This window comes from Grammomys surdaster, unplaced genomic scaffold, assembly GCF_004785775.1.
Source record: "Grammomys surdaster isolate TR1022 unplaced genomic scaffold, NIH_TR_1.0 332709, whole genome shotgun sequence".
NCBI lineage: Eukaryota > Metazoa > Chordata > Mammalia > Rodentia > Muridae > Grammomys > Grammomys surdaster.
The window spans coordinates 27,546-35,023 of NW_021627927.1; the positions used below are offsets into that span (position 1 = coordinate 27,546).

Below are 7,478 nucleotides of genomic sequence, written 5' to 3' on the forward strand. Positions count from 1 at the left end.
TCTGTATCACAAGGTCTAGTTACTTTAAGAGAGTGCATTCTCATGTATGCCAGATTTTGTTGTTCAAATTTTGCTCCTTAATTTAAAACTATTGGTTAATAAAGATGCCTTCAGCTTATAGCTGGGCAGAAGAGAGGTAGGCAGGGTTTTGGTTCCTAGGCTTGGGTCTGAGGAGAGACCCAGAGGAAGAAAGGAAGAGGAGGAAGGAGGAAGGCACCATGGGGGAGGTGAGTCACAAAAGCATGTCCATGAGGGCCAGTCTGTTGGAGTAGGAGCATCCCAGGCAGAACATGACAAGTGATATCCTGGGGTTGCTGATAAGGAAGTAGAGAACTAGCATAGAGGGTTGATGTCTTACCAGCTCTAATGTCTTAAGGCTTATTGTTAATATAAATGTTTTGTGTCTTTTATTTGAGAACTCATGGTCTAAAGTGGGATAGAAACCCCCAAGTAATATTTACCACAACACTACTGCACCCAACTTAACAGCAATTAGAACCCAAGAGTATGGAGGTCCAGGTGAATGGTGGTGAAAAGTCAAGCCTGGTCTTTTTTTTTTTTTTAAAAAAATAACAAAAGCAGACTAAAGCCTGAGGGCACAATAGCTACAACTTCTCCTAAGCTCAGGACAGTTAAAAGCACACTAGAAAGAGTTGGGTCTGAAGCTGTGGCCTGAAGCAGTGCAGAAGTGAGTGGGTTGGAAAGGCCTGGCCAGGGCTGGCATAGGCAGAACCAGGAGCCTGAGCTGTCAGATAGGATAGGGCTGGCTTAGCAACAGTGCGAGGTACAAAATAAAAAGCCCCAAGCATCTGAATTGGAAGAGTATTAAGGTTAAAATTGGTAAATTGAAACCCCATAAGGAGAGAGAGTCAGAGATTATGGTCTTTTTTTTTTTTTTTTTTAGTTGCTGTTGTTGTCTGGAACTAGTTACAATATGTTCACTAGTGACCACAGCTTTCTGTGCCCTCTCTAAGAAGAGTAAAGCAGCCTTAGGTAAGGTGAGAACCGAGAGATGGAACGCTAAATTGTAAGCAATAAAAATAGAAGAAGGAAAAAGGCTCTTCCCAATAGAAAACAAGGAAATGTATGGTACCTGGAACTCAGAGCTCGCTGGCTCTGAGATATTTGTCAGCTCTTTCTGCTAAGGGCCACCAATACAGTGCACCAACACCTAACTTCCAAGGAATAAGGTTGGGGTACGCTGTGTGAAATTGTGTCTTTGTCCTTCCTCACCTACCTAAGGCATTCTCTGATTGGCTTTAATAAAAAGCTCATGGCCAATTAGCTTGGCAGGAAGTGAAAGGTGGGACTTCCTGGGAGGGAGAAAGGAACTCTAGGAAGAAGAAGGAAAGCTTTTTGCCAGGAGACATGGGAGGAGTCAGACGTGATGACTACTGGCCTGGAAGGTCTAGTTAGCCATGTGGCTGGATGGGGCGTGGTGCTTGGGTTAACTTAGATGACCTAGATGAGATTCTGCCCAGCTAAGGCCTTAGACTTTGAAATATTAAAAGATCTCTATGTGGTTATTTGGGAAAAGGATGGTTAAGGAATAATTGCCACTGTATCAATTTCCAGCATATATATATGATATTAATAACCATTTTAATTTACAGAATAGTAGGCTACAGCATGAGATACCAATCTGGCTTCAAAACTTAGAGTTTTCTTGTTTCTTTGCTTGATTATTTTTTGTTTGAATGTTTTTGTTTTTTCCTAATTTCTCTAAATAGAAAAGATATTTTTATGGTTTGGCATTGCTAAAATATAGGAGATTTTTAAGTTTGTGTCTTTTATTTGGGAACTACATGGTCTAAGGTGGGGTAGCAACCCCCAAATAATATTTACTGTAACAACTCACAGCTAGCTGTGGGGTCTGTTCCTCTACCTGGATGTCATTCACAGGGAGGCAGGAAGTCCCTTTTAGTTCAGATGTCTAGCAGCTTTTGTTTTCCTAAGGGTCTGGCATCAAGGAGTGGTGGCAGTGGACAAGCAGAAACAGTGGCAAGTGGCACCCTATCTGACAGTCTGGTGTAGACCCAGGCTGTGGAGGGCCCTGGGCCCTTGGCAACAGCAGTGTTAAATTCTCAGCTTGGTGTCTGCCACCCTTGGTCCTGAAGACTTTACAGCTTTCTCAAAGTCCTCTAACAACCACAGAGTATGAACAGGTTCTCTTCCCCGCCTCCTTGTGGCCTTTTATCAGCCCTCAGCTTTCTTCTTGGCTGCACAGCTTCACTTCTTGGCCGTTGAACTGTTAGCTCCTCCTCCTGTTGTCAGTGGCTGCTTCTCTAGATCCAAGAGAACCAAATCTGGCCTCCTTGGGCACCCAACCTCATGTGCACAGACACATAGACACAGGGACACACACACACACACACAATTTAGAAATGATAAGGAATTTAGCTTTTTTATATTTGTCATTCCTGAGAATGTAAATAACAAATTGCTGTATCTTTGGATTGTGTTATGTTAGAAGGTTTGCTTTTTAAAATTATTGTCTTGTGTTTTATTTAGAAAAGCTCATTAAGTGGTTGGTTAGGTATTAGGACAAAATTTCCTGACAATTTCTGAAACAGCCCTAAGCATGTTTCTGCCAAGTTTTTAAAATACATATTTATGTAAAGCAGTATTTTCAATATTGATCATTGTAAATAGAACTGTTTATCAACTCTGAAAAAAATGTTGCTCTACAGCCTGCAGTATCAAATATTTAGCCAAGATTAATTCTGATTTTAATTTAATTTTATGTATATGGGTGTTTGGCCTGCATATATGTTTGTGAACCAGCGGCATGCCTGGTGCCTGTGGATATCAGAAGAAGACATCAGATGCCCTGGAGCTGGTGCTACAGACGGTTGAGATCCACCATGCCTATGCTGAGAGGAGCTAAAGACCGGGCACAAGGCATCCGTGACCAAGTTCTCAGCACAAAGGAGATTTCTTTGCCCCAGAGGAATAGAGGGCAGGGAATAAGAGACAAAGAGAGGAGACAGAGGAGGAGGGAAAAGGAACAAAGGAGAGGGGGCAGGGATATTTGTCCTGGAGGGACAAAGTACTGTCTCTGGGTAGAGGGGAGACAGACAAGTCCCATTGGCAAATCACAGCTTATAAATGAGAGAGGGGAAACCCTGAGTTAGGATGAGGTGTTTAAATTTAATCCAGCATGTTAATTAGGTGAGCCAAAGGGGGCTTCTGATTGCTGGACATCAATACTTTGATAGCTGCATCTTGGTAGTCAGCTTCACAGGGAGGAAGTGGCCAGATAAAAGAATAGTCCTTGGTGACTTCCTTTAGGAATGTAATCTAATGGTTTTTAGCAAGGCAGAGGGAATAGGGAAAGGGCAAGGCCTGCCAGAGCTGTGTTTGCTGTGCTTGAGCTGGTTTGAGCATTTCAGGGGCTAGGAATCAAGCAAGGACTTAACTGCTCTGAACTGCTGAGCCAGCTGGCCAGCCCAAGGAGATTAATAAGCACATCTGTCTCATTAATATGCACACTTGAGGTAATCCTTAATAAATGATCAAACTATATTATACTGAAGATTTGTCTTTAATTAAATTATGGTTTACTATTATTGAAGTTTGATTTTTTAGAACTACTTTTAAATCTACAAAATTTTCTGGGGTTGTATAAAGTTTCTCAGAAGAAAGGGGCTGCAGTGCACTAAGCGTAGGAAGCCTTGACTTTTAGGAAAGTGAACACTCTGGACTCATGTTCACTGGAAACAGATTCACACTGTCAGCAGGCTCTACACACTCCAGCATGCTGTGACTGTGCTAACGGCTGCCCACCGTGAGGCATGTTCCTGTCATCTGTCTCAAAATGGTGTTTTGGAGGCAGGGGGATGCTGGCTTTAAAATAGTTAAGACAACCATCAGCTATGAAAACATAAATGTGTGTGTGTGTGTATTGATTTTTTAAAAATGGCAGATCACAGACACATAGATGAATAGTTTCATAGGATATTGATAATGTGTATAACTAAGCAACTAAAATAGACAATCGACAACATTAATTCTATATAAAAAGCTAGGTAAATGAAAAAATATATACTTAAAAAAACTTAATAAATTGCGAGGGCTAGAGAGATGGTTCAACAGTTAAGTACACCTTCTGTTCTTGCAGAGGACTGAGTATGGTTCCCAGCATGAACCCCAGGGGGACCCAGTGTCTCTGGCCTCCTCAGGCACCAGCATTCATGTGCATATAGTCACAGACAGACTCCCCACACATATATAATTAAAAATAACAAAGTAAAATATTAAAAAACAAGCAAACTTGAAGTCAGTAGGCTTCATCTCACCAGTTTCAATCCCTAGGAGTAAAGTTTGAAGTGCCTATCAGAACTCGTGGGCCAATTAGTGGGACATCTACAATCCTTTGGATGTAAATACACAGCTTTTCGGCAAAGAGCCGGCCTCCCAGGGATAGCAACCAAACACAGAATAAAAAGTTACAATACGACTATGCATAAACTCTCATATCAAGGCTGGAGGAGGCAACCCAGCAGGAGGAAAAGAGTCCCAAGACCTGATCTTTTCTGAAAGAAAAAAATGAAGAGAGGAGAAATGAACAGGGAGAGGGAAGGTGGGAGGAGAAGGAGTGGAGGGAAGGAAAACTGCGGTCAGGATGTGCGGGTCCCAAGGCGGAGTCCGGGGTTCCCAAAGCTTTATTGTTCATTTTGTGTGAGAGGATCTAGATATGCACCTCCGTCTAAGCCAGGGTGGGCCTGACTTAAATAGGGAGGGGGAAAAGAGGAGGAACTGGGAAAGGAATAACTTAATTAGCTACACCCTCTGGCCTTTAGGTAACTGGTTAATATGGAAATCTCTCGAGGCTGAAGCCTGTAGTCATGCCCTCTGCTGTGTTAGGTGATACCTCTAGGGGCTGCATAGCCAAACATGCCGTGAGGCACAGGTTAAATGGAGGTCAGGACCATGTGTAGGAGCCTGGATTCTGGGGGCGTGGCTGAATACCTGCCATTTTCCCATTGAGGTCAGGGTTCAAGGCCCATGCCCAGCCAAGAACCAAGATATCCTTTCATGGTCCTACAAGGATGTTATGTATGAGGGAAGAATAAAAAATAATAAATAAATGAAAATGCACAGCTTTTATCATTTACTTCTTTGTGCTGGGACATTCAAGGGTTTAGCATTAGGTAAGGAGGAATGGTCATGTGGCCATTCTAGCTAAACGAATGAGGCTGTCCTGTGTGATTACAGTCCCTTCTGCAGCATTTACACTCCACTGGTGTTTTTTTGCCTAGTCTTGTTTGTTTTTAGGTTAACTCAATAGGGATACAGACGAAGTCAACCTTTTGATGATATCTTCCAGAAAAGTCACTTGTAAGTGTGTTACAGGGACTGATTTCTCCTGGGTGGGAGCTTCCCTTATAGCGAATCTGACCTGCAGAAAGAATCAAGTGTGTGTGTGTGTGTGTGTGTGTGTGTGTGATGTAGAAGCCATGGAGAGTGCTGTTTATGGGCTTGCTCCTCATGTCTTGCTCTGCCTGCTTTCTTATCAAACCCAGGACCACCAGCCTAGGATGGCACCACCCATGAATTTCTGGGTTGGGCCCTCCACAGTCAATTATTAATTTAAAAAATGCTCTATTTTCTTGCCTGCAGCCTAATGTCATGGTGGCATTTTCTCAGTCAAGAGTCCCTCCTCTCAGGGGGCTATAGCTGTGTCTTGCTAACATAAAATAGCCAGTATACTGGATCTTCAAAATATGAATTCAAATCCAACCATCTGCAGTGTTTTACTGAAGGCTCAAAGGCATCTTAACAGATGAAGAAGGTGGTGAAGCAGGCATCTGAGGGAAAGAAAAGAAATAAGGACTGGAAAGTAAGAAAACTCCAGCCATTTCAAGATGCTATGACACTGCAACAGAAGAGGACACAGCAGCGTCAGCATCTACGGATAAGCTCACAGGCTAGAAGAGTTTGATGAGATTGCCAAAGACAAAAACCAACTTTTTTTTTTGGTGCAGTGAACGTTTATTGATGGTATTTCAGAGAGTATGGAGGGCTCCCTAAGTCCCTCCTGTTATCATGGGGGTCTGGGATGGAAACTGTGAGGGAGATGCTCAGTGTTGGGGACAGGGACTCCTCAGCAACCGAGGGCCTCTCTCTTGCTCTCAGTGTCCTTGCTGAGGTGGGTGGTCCAGGGTTTCTTACTCCTTGGAGGCCATGTAGGCCATGAGGTCCACGACCCTGTTGCTGGAACCGTATTCATTGTCATACCAGGAAATGAGCTTTTACAAAGTTGTCACTGAGAGAAATGCCAACCACAGCATCAGTGGTAGAAGGGTGAGAGTTGCTGTTGAAGTCTCAGGAGACAACCTGGTCCTCAGTGTAGCCCAGGATGCCCTTCAGTGGGCCCTCAGATGCCTGCTTCACCACCTTCTTGATGTCATCATACTTGGCAGGTTTCTCCAGGCGGCATGTCAGATCTACAACGGATACATTGGGGGTAGGAACACGGAAGGCCATGCCAATGAGCTTCCCGTTCAGCTCTGGGATGACCTTTCCCACAGCCTTGGCAGCAACAGTGGATGCAGGGATGATGTTCTGGGCAGCCATCATGCCATAGCTTTCCAGAGGGGCCATCCACAGTCTTCTGTGTGGCAGTGATGGCATGGACCGTGGTCATGAGCCCTTCCATGATGCCAAAGTTGTCATGGATGACCTTGGCCAGGGGGGCTAAGATGCACTGCTGAAAATCTTGAGTGAGTTGTCATATTTCTTGTAGTTCACATCCATCACAAACATGGGGGCATCAGCAGAAGGGGTGGAGATGATAACCTTTTTGGTCCCATCCTTCAAGTGGGCCTCGGCCTTCTCCATGGTGGTGAAGATGCCAGTAGACTCTGTGACATACTCAACACTAGCATCACCCCATTTGATATTAGCGGGATCTCTCTCCTGGAAGATGGTGATGGGCTTTCTGTTAATGACAAGCTTCTTCCCATTCTCAGCCTTGACTGTGCTGTTGAATTTGTCATGGGTGGAGTCATACTGGAACATGTAGACCATGTAGTTGAGGTCAATGAAGGGGTCATTGATGGCAACAATCTTCACTTTGCCAGACATAGAGCAGAAGGCAGCCCTGGTAACCAGGCCCCCAATACGGGCAAATCTGTTCACACCGACCTTCACCATTTTGTCTACTGGACGAGGCTAGCACTGCACAAGAAGATTCGGCTGTCTCTGGAACAGGGAGGAGCAGAGAGCCAAAAATCTACTTTTAAAATATTGTCTTTTCTATTTCCCAGCAAGAAACAGAAAACAAATGTTTCAATGGTACAAATTATAGTGTCATAAAGTATCATCTGTCTAGGAATAATTCTAATAAAACTTCATGAAAAACATAATAAAACATCACTGGTATTAAAGAAAAAATGTGTTTAAAAGAATCGAGAAGCTTATAAATTGGAACATGTAATACAGTTAAGATGATAATTTCTCTCCAAACTGGGTTA

At 43.6% G+C, this 7,478-nt stretch overlaps 1 pseudogene; it reads right to left on the bottom strand.

The window, feature by feature from the left end:
* Window positions 1-6,414: 6,414 nt before the first annotated feature.
* LOC114616619 lies at window positions 6,415-7,158 on the bottom strand (annotated as a pseudogene).
* Window positions 7,159-7,478: the final 320 nt, after the last annotated feature.